Below are 14,626 nucleotides of genomic sequence, written 5' to 3' on the forward strand. Positions count from 1 at the left end.
AAGGTGGAAGATTTTGCTTGACAATGTTACAAAACTGACTGTTAAGCCTTTATCCAATACTCGTTGGGAGAGTCGAATAAAGAGTGTGCAACCTATCAGGTACCAAACTCCCCAAATAAGATTGGTCTTGCAGAAAGTGGAGGAGATTTGTACTAATGAAGGAGATGCAACGGGAGTAAGTGATGCTCAATCTTTAGTTAGTGCACTTGAGAATTTTGAATTTCTACTTTTTATGATTAATTGGCATGATATTTTATTTACTATAAACACGGTGAGCAAAAAGTTGCAATCTAAGATTGTGTGTATGGATGCTACTCTCAAACAAATTGAAGGGGTCATCTCATATTTTCAAAAATACAGAGATGAGGGCTTCGAATCTAGTATTGAGGTTGCAAAAGGTATTGCATCTGATATGGATATAGAGCCAAAATTTCCTACAAAACGCCAAGGTAAAAGAAAGAAGTATTTTGATGAAATAGATGATCAAGATGAAGAAATATAATTGTCAGCTATGGAATCCTTTAGAGTTAATTACTTTCTTATCATCGTTGATGCTGCAATTGCTTGGTTGACTAGTCGATTTGAGAAGTTAAAGACATTCGAAAAGGTATTTGGTTTCTTATTCAACTCAGAAAATCTGAAGTTCTTGGATGATAATGACAGCCCTCTTCTCCCATGCAGAGTCCCAAGCAGCGCCTCGGATAAAAGCACCGACGAGCCATGTGCAGGGAAACTTGCACGTGTGGTTCTGGCCGGGAGCTTTTAGAAAGAAAAGTAAGGACCACTACGGGAGGTCGAACCACGGACCGGAGGTAGTAGAACGTGATCCGCACCGGTCAATATTGGATCAAATAATAGAGGACCGTAGCACTGACCTTTATTTGGCAAGACAATAGGTACTGTTTTCTACCATCTAAGAAGATATTGCACTTATTTTGTAGAAGTTTTTTCTGGTGGTAACTCATCTGATGTTGATCTAGATGATTTTTTCTTTGCCAGATGGTATTATATCAATACCTGAGATTCTTCGGTTTGTTAATACTGTAGATTGTTATACAAATATCTCAATTGCATATCGGATCCTCCTAATTGTACCTGTGACTGTAGCCTCAGCTGAAAGAAGCTTCTCAAAATTAAAACTACTGAACAATTATTTGAGGTCAACTGTGTTATTAATGACTTTGCATCAAGAAATGCTTGAAAGAGTTTCTTTATTAAGGAATAAGCATCATTGTGGATGGAGTCATGTGGCTTAGCTATTATTTGAGTTAATTCTACTAGTATTTTCCTGCTCTTTTAGTTTATATTGTTCTTCGAGAATTAAATATATCAATAGTATTATTATCATTAAAAAAACAGTAATATTAGTTTGCTCGAGGGCCCTTGAAATTATAGAGCCGGCCCCGCGGCGGCGGCGGGGACCGGGGGCTGCGGCGGCGCGACGAGGCGGCGGCACCATGTCTGCTGTAGTCTGTGGCAAGAGGTCCTCCATCTTCGCCGACGAGCTCCTCCCGCCGTCCCCTCCCTCCCCTCACCACCAAACCCCACCACCCGGCGGCCAAGAGGTCCCGCCGCTCCCCACGGCACCGCGGCCGCCGGGAGGCACTCCTGCTCCAGCTGATCCCCCTCTTCCCCGACATGGATCCCCAGGTACGCCTTCCGAGCTCTATCCTCTCCTCTCCCCATGAGTTGGTAGATGGCGAGATGCGATTCCGGTCCCCATGATCTAGTGCTCACCATTTCGGGTGAGTTCGGTAATCCGACGCTGAGACGCGGTTTCGTTGCTGGTAAATTTGTGATCCCCAGCGATTTTATCTTGTGCTGATGCTTTTTGGGCGCGGAATCGGAAGATCATGGCGCCTGGAAGCTGAAATGGAGCTCCTTTTCTGGGATTGATATCTTTTACTTACAAACTACGAGATGATAGGCTGAAAAGTCCCATTTCCTGTGTTGTCTTTGATTAATATATGCTTACATGCTTGCTTAGCTGTTTGTTATACTGTGGAGATAGAAATAGAATTCTAGAATGGCCTATTGCATTTGATGGCACTGAAAATCGTTTGTTAATATGTTTTTATCAGCTGGTATCCTATGTATGCTTTCTTTTACAATGCTAATTGCTAAGGGAAGGTCTATGAACATATGGATTAGCCATTGTTAATTCGTCTCACTTCTGAGGCTGTACACATCATGTCTTGTTAACAAGCGCTTTATATAAAAGTCATCTGTGTTGTATTTTTACTGCTTCCTGAATTCATTGATTGACAAATCGTGCCATTGGATTGCAGTGATAACAACAGAGCCCAGGAACATCCTACTGAGGCACTTCCATCAGAAATCTGCTGACACACCCATTGGTCAAGAAAATTGAAGATACGGCAAGAAAGGAACTGCTGATTGAGTACACTGAAAGGTATATGACTGCAGTTCATCTCCTTTCATAACCTGCTCACCAATTAATTAATGTTTCCCCGAGATGTAGAAGTAGTTTGATGGCTCATTATTAACACCACTTATACGAAGTTCAATCGATTCTTTTTAGAATACTATATGATAGATGTCCAGGAACAGTTTGATTCAGAGTGCAAGACTCCTTTTTCTTGTCCTGTGATGATCAGCTGGTATATTCTAGGTGAAATTCAGATAATCATACTTTAGATTTTGCTGTCACTTTCATACTTCTTTGATAGATGTGGCTGCTTATTATGGTAAACATGTCAATTCAAACATTTGATCAGTGTGAAAGGGCAATCAGATTTTGCATGTAGAATATCAAGTTTTGATCCATTAAAATGTGATGCAATGTGTTCTAGTTATCAATTTGATAATTCTTTGATAGACGTTGCTGCTTGTTATGGTAAATTTTGTTTGTGATGGGTTGTTTGCTTTGTTCACATTGGACTAATAATTGAATTCTCTTTGGTTAGGCTGTGAACAATGTACATAGCATTATTTGACCAGCAATTATTGGAAAGGTATGAATCTCAGTTCTCAAGTCAAATGACTTTCTCCCAATATCATGCTTTGCTTCTTTCTCATACAATCAGTGTATTGGAAATCTCTTCTTCAACTTAAAATGCAGTATTGGAACTAGTTCAAAGGCCATATATTCTTTGTCATTGCAAGATGGCGACATATTGTCTCTGTGCTTACTTAGTAAGCTTCCTTAGAAAGGTATAAGAAAATGCATGAAAAGACTTGGTGGATTCTCATTGCTTATGTTGCTAGATTATGATGATGTATTAAACTCCAAGTTTTGTGACCTTGTATTCATGTGTGATAGCTAGATTGATATAGTGTTGCCTTGTAGCTAGCAAGCAAGCGTATCTAACTGCTACTTGCTAAAGTGAATTAGTGTTATTTTCATGTGTTGATTGTATATCATTGGTTGTGGCTTGCAGAAAGATGTGAGAAAGTGGAAGCTAGAGCCAAGGAGCTATACATGCTTGCAGGATCTGATCAGAATTAGCATTGTAAAGATGCATGGAAAGATGCAGTAAGAGATTACATACTTTAGATAGACATATTACTCAAATGTTAACTTGAATATACCTTTGTGTATCCATGTTGTGTATGGACACCTTTGATTTGAATATACTCGTGTGCAATTGTGCATGTAAAATAAAAAAAAAACCATTTGCAATTTCTTTTTTTTGCTTTTCAATTTCACATTGATAACGGACAACATCCATGCCCGTTCCCAATGACTTGGTCATTAGTCTTCGCCTGTTACCAACAACCCTGTATCACGTAGTGTGAAGAGAAGAGCAACGACACATTAGTCATGGTAATAGGGTGGATGAAGGAGGGGGCATGGCAAGGGCATGCCCTCAAAACCAAAAGGTGCCTTCAAACATCAAAGAGAATGCAAGTGACAAAACAAAATCTCACCATCTAATACATCTTATTTCTCGTTAATCGTGGCCACCCTTAATATCATCAAGTTGCCACATTAGTTCCCACGACAAAGTAGAATCCCGCTATCATATGTTAACTATATCTCCATATACTACGTATAAATACTTCCTTCATTTCAAGTTGTAGATTGTTTTGATAAATTTAGATATATATAGTTTTACTATGCATCTAGATGTACACTATATCTAGATACATAATAAAAATTATGTATCTAAATTTACCAAAACAACCTAAAATATACACCTGCTTGAAGGCACAACTTGCTTTACTATTCGTGCCACCAATAAGTGGAAGGTTAACCAGAAACAATCTGTCTACTGCACTAGGCACGCCAGACCACGTGACCCCATCCATCCCTTGCCGCGCCCAAACGTAACCACCACATGCCCCTGCGAGACCTGACCACTGAAACCCTCTCCTCCATGCTCCAGCTCCTCCAGTTCACTCGGCACCGGCAGCAAAAAGCCCACGGAAACCGCCGGAAAAAGGACCGGTGCATCAGCTCCCCCACTACCTCAGGCTCCCCCCCGGGCGTCACCTCCTTCCCCTTGTCCCTGCACAAAAGCTTACACGCCTTGCTATTCTATTGCCCACTCGCCGGAACGGGACAAAGCCTAGCGCGGGAGCAAAAGCTTACACCGTTCACCTAATCCCTTAATTAGCCCTAGAAAAGTGGCCTGCAGGACATGGGCTCGGTTGGCGGCTGTCTTTGGAGGCTCTTTTTAAGGTGCCCTGTGTTGTGATTAGAAAATCATGAGGAGGAGGGAAACTAGGCTTCAAGAGAGATGTTGTGTGTTGTGTCTCAAGGTGGGGAGAGGAGGAGGGGAGCAGAGTGTCTGGAATGGAGGCTGATCCAAGATCTCCGGGTGCGAAAACATTAGGCAAGCCTTGTGGCGATGGTCTTTTGGTTTCGCGGTTGCTAACGGGGATCTCGGACCAGGCTTCATTCCTCACACAATGCTCCTGGTGGTGCAGGGAGAATTAACAGGTTTGCGATAGAAGAAATCGCCTTTCCAGGCTACATGAAGGTGGTTGCATTTTCCATTCGCAAACAATGGTTTGTGCTTTTTGTGGAATGCTTCCCCTCCTTAATTACCATGATGAGTTTCTATGCTCGCTGAACTATGTACTCTCTCCGGTCAGATATACATGAAGCTTGCTTTTCAAAAAAAAAGATATGCATGAAGTTTCAGGCATCGAGGTTGAACTGCCTGTTCTGCAACGTCATGTAAAACTGACCGGAGGTAGTATCCTTTTTTAGTCTTTTTTTCAGCTTATTTTTTTTGAAGTTTTAGAAAAATACCTATCAGTTTTTAATTTGTCTTTCATTTTTTTCCTTTTTATCTTTTAAAGAACTTGGTAGAGTGGATGCCTAAGCAAGAAACGTTGAGAGAGATGTTTCAATTTTTTTCTTTGCATAAATCATTAGATCATCCTAAACTATGTAGAGCCATCTGCCTGAGCTTTGCAAAAGGGCGAAAGGTAAACGATCTCTGCTTATTCTTTTCTGATCCCTTGCAGCATTTCCACACCGACTTGTCTCAACTCCAGCACATTGTATCCAACCTCCAGGCATCAGAAGAACATTGTTATTACTCATTCACATTGGTTTTGTTTTGGAACTATTCATATTGCTTACTCTATAATCTTTCTCTAGTTATCCTAGGTTAAGAGCATCTCCAAGAGACTCTTTATATATTTAGAATAGATATTTTGATTAAAAAATTATCCTCCATCAGTCTCTTCAATTGGATATTTAAATAAAGACCTACTCTATTCTGGATTTCTCGCTAGCCAAAGATGGAGAGCGAGAATTGCTCTCTATACTACGCACAAGATATAGAAAAACTGTTGGAGAGTATAAAGATAAGAAAATTCAAGTTATCCCTGAATTGCACAATTTTGCAGGGGCAGAATGTTTGGCAGGTCTCCTTGGTGCCCGTGTACTTTCTTTCAGAGTGAGGAAGTCCTTGAGATTTGGATATATCGGTGTCAAGAAACCTAAAGTTCCAGCGTCTGACTGGAGCTTTAATTTGGAGATGTCTGCAGACTGGCTGGGTTGACATGGCTGAGGAATTCTGTACAGATCGTTAGATCTGGTCCATGACTGTTTTGATTTCCTCGAAACTACTTGACTTTGGTTACCTGCCCCACAATGGCCCAATATGTCAATCCTATAAAGTCCACTATTTAGCAGGTGTAAGTGCAAGTCAAACACTCCTCCAGTTGGTCAGATGTCGACATTAACATGGCTTGTGTTTCCTTCAAATGTACAATTGCACCATCTCCTACACATTTAAGATTCCAATTCGATGCGATTTCCATCTGTACATCTGGTGATATACGAATACGGTAAAGAGAACACTATGTTTTTCTCCAGGAACAAAAATGTAAATCCAATTTCCGTATGTGTGGTGTGAGTGACCATAAATTAAATCATAGGTACATCTCAAAAAAGAAAAGAAAAACATTGGTAGACCACTCAGGTTATGAGAGTGACGCACCAATGGTTGCAATATATTCAGATGTTCATTTCAGTTTTTTTTGTGGTGATAATAGATGGTCATTTTGAGCAAGGTATCTATCAAGAGAAACTTGAGTTTTTTGAGGTAATTCATAGAGTAGAGCATCATAAGTTCCCAACTTAGAAACCATTGTCTTGGTAAATTTCCATAAAGTGTAGTGCAACCATTCTAATTATATATGAGAATGATGTCCTGGGCCCACCTGCCAACTAACCACTGAAGATACTATATACCTCCCTGAAGTGTCAACCACAAACATGAGATTAACGTCTATCTAAAGTAAAGCATCTTACTCCTTCCTAATGTTCTAGACTGATTGTTTGGCACCCGTTTTACGAGCTTCTGATGTCATCCCATACGTACCTCAAAGCTTAACAAAAGTCATCCTACTATTTGTGTAAGTAGTTGTGGAAAACAGAGGCAAACCGGTTTTATCTAAAGATACCAAGTAATTCTACACAAGCTGATAATGGAACCGGATCCTTTGAGCAATACTTCAAACTGACATCGCTTGTTCAACTCGCATTGGTCGCTTTTACTTTTCAGAGTATTTCATTTGGCACAAATACAATTCATTTCAAGCATATCACAATTTTGCTGCCCATAAAACCGTATGCAACTCATAGACTAGTGTTTTTAATGCTGTTGGACTGCTGGTGCTCCTTCGTTTGATATTTTAAATCCATGTAGTAAACTTTCTAAATTAATTTGACTAGTGATATGTTTGGAACTAATTATATTATTAGCTGGATGCTAGCTAAATCCTTGTATATATATCACTACTTTTGTCATTATTAAATGTAAATTCATGATACAAAAGATTACTATTCAACTACCATGTTTCTTTCTTGCATATAAAGTAGATGTAATAGTCAGAGCCACATCCCAGAGCTATTAAACAGATAAATAACGTTGAATAACAAAGAATGTCGAGATGGTACCAGACACAAGTACTTTGCCATTTTACACAACAACAAATCCAGTAGCAGATTGTGCATACCACACACCTAATGAGCTGGCACTTGCATTGCAGTTTCAGAACCCAGAAGTAGAACATTAGTTTGCATTTCATTTTAGGTGCCTTGCAATCCAGCCTATCCCTTTTTCACGTGATACAAGAATGGATACAAATGTTAACGCCTTTTTTCATGGTGAACTAGGTTTCGTGGAAAATGTCATAGTCAAAACTTAAGCAAATGTCTCAGTTGTGCCTGTGACTACTAATTATCTATGAACTAATGAGGATTGCTTTCATTTAATTTAGCTTGGTGTTCATGTATTCTCGGACTATACCCCCTTTAGCCAGATCACTACATAGAGAGTCTGTTTTGGGCACATGTAGTGCACTTGGAGGCTCCCGTTACACTTTTCGGCAGTGACACCATGCTCAAGCTGTGTCACTTACAATGTTCATGGCCTTGTCGAGGTGGCCTTACCATAGGATGCATGATAATAGGATGACAAGAGGACTACATTAAATCTTGAAATGAAACTTATGCGAGAAAGTAAATGTTGTCCGGCAAGACATAAAATATGTATATAAGCAGAGGCTATTATTAAAATCTTTCTCATTTTTCCATTTTTGGTTTGCCTAGTTATAGATATATCCAATTGCATCGAATGACTAGCTAAAACTTCTAGCACCCAAATATGGCAGCTAATAATCACTAATCAATGCATTGTTAAAATGTTTATTGTGCCAAAGGCTAAACCCTATGTTTTGGCATCGAATCATCACTAACCATTGTTCTCATATTTTATTGTTTACATCTAAAATTAAACAAAAGTAGTGGCCATAAAGAGGGTTGTCACTAAACCCTTCCTTCACTACTAGAGAAAAGGTTTTTAGGGGCGGGTAAAACAGCATTTGTAGGTACCGGGTACCCACCCTTATTTCTTGCAGCTAAAAATAGCTGTTTGCAAGGTACCCGCCCCTGAAAATTTATTTCTAGGGGCAGGTCATGCCCTAACCCATCCATGAAAATACCATTTCCAGGGGCGGGTCTGTGGCAGAACTGTCTGAATTATTCCGGCTCAAGTGCGCTAGTCATCGCTAAGCAGCCGACACTAACTCAACGCACTTCAAACGGAACAACCCATTGGTCTGTCAGGTCTCCGCCCGATACAACCATGGCTCAACAGGATCGAGGCAGGCTTACCTCGCACGAAGGCGAGTTTACAATCACAATACAGCTCATCAACTTTTAGTTTACAGCAACACAGATATTATTACAAACCTTCTCAAACTTAAAGTAAATGTATACAAACAGTGTTTAAAACGATAAGCTAAACAGCTTGTCCAGGCTCACAGCGGAAGTAAAAAGTAAACACGCGACTACACACGTCGCGAAGGTCGACACCATACTCAGCCCAAAGCTTGGTGTCACTCGGGAGGGTCATTGCCGGCCGGGGACGGATCCCACTCCACGGACCAGCCATACGGAACAGAAGTTGGCCATGCGAGACTATCCGTGGGGTTCTCGAAGGTTATAACTGAAAGAATCACTAACAAGACTGAGTATACTAATACTCAGCAAGGTTTACTCGGAATTGGGTATATTTAGCCCGTAATTAGACTCTTGAAGGCATTGTCAGGTTCTGCGTTTATTTTCAGCTGAAAAGCAACAAAGAGTATGACCTATTTTCAAATTTTAGCTTTCAAGATTCTAGTTGATTATCCATCCTAGGTAAGCACCTACACTAAGCAAGCAAGGTAGAAATTAACATCCATCAAGATTATTCCATCGATAGTTACACTTATTACTTGATGTGGCAGAAGGAATAAGCAGTCTCAATCTCCGCGAGAAACGGACGATTCTGAATCTTTCATCCTTGCAAGATAAACCTAACACACACGCTTGGAACATCCAAAGATCATTCCGAAGCAACCGTTTCCCTCATATTCCGGGTTATGGATCAGGGCCACCACAAGCGACTGTAGGACCGTACGCACACCAATTGTGCAGGACATACGTCTGTAGCACGACTACATGACCCCGTATTCCTGTCTGCTTTGCAGAACGCACTTCCACACGTCGGTGCGTGTGTACAATAGAAACCAAATAATCGAGTGGTGGAGACATGTCCATTTGCCGGGCCATTCAGGTACTAGGCTTACCGCTTACCATATTTCGCGGCATGTGGCTAGTACTTTCAAAGCTTAGCTACCACTACCACACACTGCGACCTTATCATCTTTTATCAACACAGATGGGGCAAACTTCCAGGTTATGTTACTGCACATGACCCCGTCCATGATCCTTATAGTGATTGTGAAATGGTAAACATTCAACTCCTATATCGCGCAAGTGATAGGAAATCATCCGACTTCTACCGGTCCTATTAGCAGAGCATCTAGCCGATATGGACTCAGGTACAATACATTGGTTCCTAGGATTTATGCATCTAGAGTTCCATCTCAACTCCTAGACTTAATGCAAGATATAATATATAAGTATAGAATTGCATAATGTAGTAATTTGAAATACTGGGTTATGCACCGGGGCTTGCCTTCTTGAGTGGGGTTGGGGGCAGGGGTGTCAGGGATTTCCGAACTTTGGTTCGGAGCTTCAGTTAGATCCTCGGCGACGTTTGTCGGGTCTTCATAAAACCCTTGGTCTTGCTTCAAGACTAGCTCGTAGTCTCCGTCATCGAGTGTTGTTGATTCTACATCATATGCAATAGTTTAAATAAGATGGTGCTTGAGTTTAAGATTTTATTTCATGATAAAGTTGCAATCCAATAATTAACACACATGAACTCATGAAACACGGGGTTTAATCTCAAATTATCATTTATACTCAAGTTATGGGTATAGCATTGGAATTACTGAAAATAGAAACTAAAACATTTGAATTTGAATTCAAACTTCAAGTTTAAACTCAAACCTTAGGTAAATAGAATTATAAAGTCTTAAAAATTTAATTATGAACTAATTATCAACATATTATATTATGGTAAAAAGGTCTAAATAAATAAGCCTAAGGAACATGCTTGATTAATTTCAAATCATTTCAAATTTGAATTGCCCAAATTCAAAAGAACTTAAACTACAAAATAGTGCTAAGTTTGAAACTTTTACACAAGCTCACACATGACCTATAGAATCTACATACCAAAAATCACAAGAAATTAAGCTAGTATGTAGAAGTTATGCACACTATACCTTTTTACCTTGAGTTTAAAATAAATTCAAAAGTATTTAGTTTCAAACTAAACTTCATTAATAAAAGTTGTAGAGTTTGAAATCTAGTTTCCAACAAAACTAGTATGATAATTTTTGGATTTTTCTACAATTTTCTACAAATTTTACAATCCAGCAACCTTGCTCACATAAAATAACAAAGGGTTTTGCACTGGGGTCCTCAGAACCGAAAAAGCTATCACAGATATGCCCTTTCCGGCTCTCGACGGTGTCTGGCGCTTCTGTCCCTGGCGTTCTCACCGACGGCGAGGTCCTGGCAGGAGATGATCGGGTCCTACGTGACCTACAAGCCCTACGGTGTCCACAAGTGAGTGATGTGCATCAAGATCAGTGATGGAGCACGGCCGGCGATGAGGGGTGGCGGCGCCCGTGTCGGGGCGTCGTCGTTCCCGGCGAGGGACCGGCGAACATGGGGAAGCAAGGCGCACATGAGCACCGGGGGAGTACGGGGATGCTTTCCCCCAACTTAATTTGGTCGGAGACCGAGCAGAAAGGGGTGATCGACGGCGGGGTGGACCTCGGGCTCTTACCGGCGGCAATGGTGATCGGCGTTCTGCGGGTTAGGGTGACGGAGGGCGGTGGAGGAGGGGTGGAATCGCTTCTTGAGGATGATGTGGTGCTGACGATGCCGTTGGTTGGGGTGGAGGGGTCCTGTACCGGCGGGTCGACGGGAAGACGAGCGGCGGCGGCGCTGGAAGCTCACCGGCGTTGTGGGGAAGGGTGCTGGGATGTGAGAAAACAAAATTGAAGAGGCTGAGGAGCACCAGCGGGTGACGGCGAAGCTATGGTTGCACTGTATTGGGGTTCAGGGGGGGTGTGGGCGTCGGTCGACGGTGATCCGGAGGCACGGCGGAGGTCCGGTGGGAGGGAGGTGATCGGAGCAGAGAAATGGAGTGGAAAAGGGGTGTGCAAATACCAGAGCGTGCGCTAGAGGAGCTAGAGAAAGAGCTCGAGGTCCAGAAAAGGATGTGCCCGTGCACAAGCAGGAGCTGGCGTCTCGGCGGTGCGCGTGGCGACTGCGGCGGAGCTCGGGCAGAGGCATTGTGACGTGGAGGACGCGGGGCAAGACAGCACAGTGTGGGTAGGGCGGCGGCGAGGCAGGTGAGTGACGCGTGGACTCGCCGGGAGGCAGGAGGGGGCGCTGGGGTTACTGCGACGGCGAGCGACGGCGAGGATCAGCTCGGGCAGAGCGCGGACAACGTGGCGAAGGCAGGGGGTGGCTAGCGCGGGGTCGGGGAAGGCGGCGGTGGAGCGGGGAAGGGCACGTGGACGGGCGCAGAGCGGTGCTGGGGCAGCAGGGGCGGCGCACCTGGCCGGGACAGTGGCAGCGGCGCGCGGCAGAGAGAACAGAGGGGAGGGAGAGAGAGAGGTAGACGAAGGAGGACCTAGTTGTAAAATGTAGGAAGTTTAGGGACCTTACTGTAATGCACACTTAACTTTCAAACCAGAGCTCAAATGAAGATGGGCCCAAAAGCAAAAGTGTATGGTTTTTCAAAATGTACAACTTTGCTTTAAGGTTCATCCATAGAAGAGCTAAGGATTTGAGGTTAAAATAAAACTTAGCAAAGTTTTTAAACTTTATATAAATCCCATATAAAAACTACACTACATTTAAATCCTAGGTGTAGTTTTACCTATATTTACGATTTAAATGCAAGTTTTTGACTTTTGCAAAAAAACCCTCATACATTTAAATTCTACCTTCCATGCTTACCCATTTAACACTAAAGGACCTCTATTAAAATATAATTATATAAACAACCATTTTTCCTTAGCATTTAAATTTTTAAACATATTTTTACCACATTTTGCACATAACATCACACTAAAATTTAGGGTGTGACAATGCTAAATACCTGAGTGTCACAGGGTCCACCCCTGAAAATTGATTGTTAGCGGCGGGTTAGGGCATGACCCGCCCCTAGAAATCGGTTTCCCGCCTGAAATTTCACTGATCTGAATTTAAATTTTCCAAATCTATTTCCGCTACCTTTTTAATTTTGGTTTCCGCCAATTTTAACCTATCAAGCTAGTGTGCGATCGAATGTCACAGTGATCGACATGGATTGTGTTTCATGAATATAAATAATTGCACATATAAATTTAAAAGGTAAGGTAATAAAGCATATATATAATTACAGTGCATCATTATAGTACATCATTAAAAGTGCTGCTTGAATACATATTTTTCTTCTATTTTACAATGCTACTTGAGGCAGCACAATGCTGCTGGTTCGCCCAGTCACGAAGACTAATGTATTTAGGGTCCAATGCTAATTTGTGGTCTTTTTGGAAAAAAGTACCTTCTGGGTGGATCACTTCATGCATAATGAAACGACATAAATCGGCTACTACTTCTAGGAGTTGTTTCTCATAGAGTGCCCCATGTTCCTTATTGGTTGAATCTGCAATTAATGAATCCACGGTAAGATTAAGCAAATATTAGATAGATGCAAAAATAATATACACATATACATCTATCCCTAATAAAGAGAAGTTACATACACGTTCAGGATCTGTTATTTATCTCCTTTTCACCCTCATATGCTCGCATGTGTAATACCCGCAGTACATGGAATTTGCAGGTTGGTTGTGGCACAGGAAGTTTATGCGTAGAGTCATTGCTAAACCTTTATCGGCGGGACGAACACCTCCTTTTTTAATGTAGTGCCCATAAACCCTATTTAAAAAAGAAAGAAATGAGAAGTTAGATTATAAATATTTACTTTTATAGAAAAATTAGCATGATGTACATATGAAAGATAAGAAATTCGCTAACATTTTGAGGATGAATAAGAACTCAATGTATCTAGTCTTTGGCCAAGCTAAGGAGTCTAATACGAGGACTCTTCCAAGCTTTGGCGGTATCAGAAAAGCAATCCAGTAACCCCTGCAAAAATATTATATATGATTTTTAGCCATGGATTGGACCAAGTATATATTGTAACAAAAGATTGAAATTAGACCTACCCGATGTGGTATGGCGCATATATGGTATCGGCCATGTCTTGCCAGTTTACCATCATAACCCCTATGTAGACCGCAACCCTCTTTATGGCATCTTTGTGATATGACATTCGTTTCTCGTTCTTCTCCTCGGGCGTTTTACACCCAGCTAGCATGTCATCATTGTCCGCCCACGCAATTGGTCCACGTGCCTGGTCTCGCAAATAGCTGTAGGATCAAGATATCTACACCTTTTACCTAAAATAATAGCATCATCTGTTTGCATCCTGTAGAATTGAATGTATGACAATTAATTAGATATGCATATATAGTAATTAAAGCCATAGCATACAAGATATTACTATCGATGAGGCACTTACATGCACGAGATTCTAACCATTTCGATGTCTAGTTCACCAAGGCGGAAGATGTTGTGGATGTCTCAAAAATTAAATGATGCCCTGACCTTGAAGTCTGAATACTTGCTAATGGTACGGAGCGCATAGGGTACGGAGCCCAAGTTTATATGCCCTCAGGTAACATTTCACTTGGAACTGCTGTGATAGCCCAGTCGGGTAGAAATGGTTTACCGTACTTAAAACTTTTAGGACAATCCGGTAAGTATAGAAGTGTATCGACCCAACATCCAGTCTGAAGTCCGTGTCAGTGCGGGGCAAGGAAAAGCTACATCGTCCAGAATTGGAATCATCCTTTGACTTAGCTTTTGACTTGTCCTTTTTGTTTGCGGCGTGCCATAGATCTCCAATCTTTTTCCCTTCTAGATCGTCCCGTAAAGCCCGTATCACTCGGTGCACCAACTACAGAGCCTTTGCCGGAGCCGCTGGCGGAGCCGGTGGAGTATGCTTTCGTGATCAGGCAACCTGAGCCGGTGGTGATAGCGGGGTCGGTGGTGATGGCTCTCGTGATCGGGCACCCTGAGCCGGTGAAGATAGCAGGGGCGGTGGTGACGACGACTCTTGTGGTGGTGATGGTGGGGCCGGTAGAGATGGCAGAGTCGGTGGAGTATGCTCAG

The 14,626-nt window shown here is 41.9% G+C and overlaps 1 long non-coding RNA gene across 1 annotated transcript; it reads left to right on the top strand.

Annotated features, from left to right (window-relative positions):
- Positions 1-1,372: 1,372 nt before the first annotated feature.
- LOC112886765 lies at positions 1,373-3,595 on the top strand. Its single transcript, XR_003227429.1, has 4 exons — positions 1,373-1,650; positions 2,289-2,413; positions 2,928-2,975; positions 3,402-3,595. It is a non-coding gene; the product is annotated as an uncharacterized LOC112886765 (long non-coding RNA).
- The last annotated feature ends 11,031 nt before the right edge of the window (positions 3,596-14,626 follow it).

This window comes from Panicum hallii, chromosome 3 (assembly GCF_002211085.1).
Source record: "Panicum hallii strain FIL2 chromosome 3, PHallii_v3.1, whole genome shotgun sequence".
Lineage (NCBI taxonomy): Eukaryota > Viridiplantae > Streptophyta > Magnoliopsida > Poales > Poaceae > Panicum > Panicum hallii.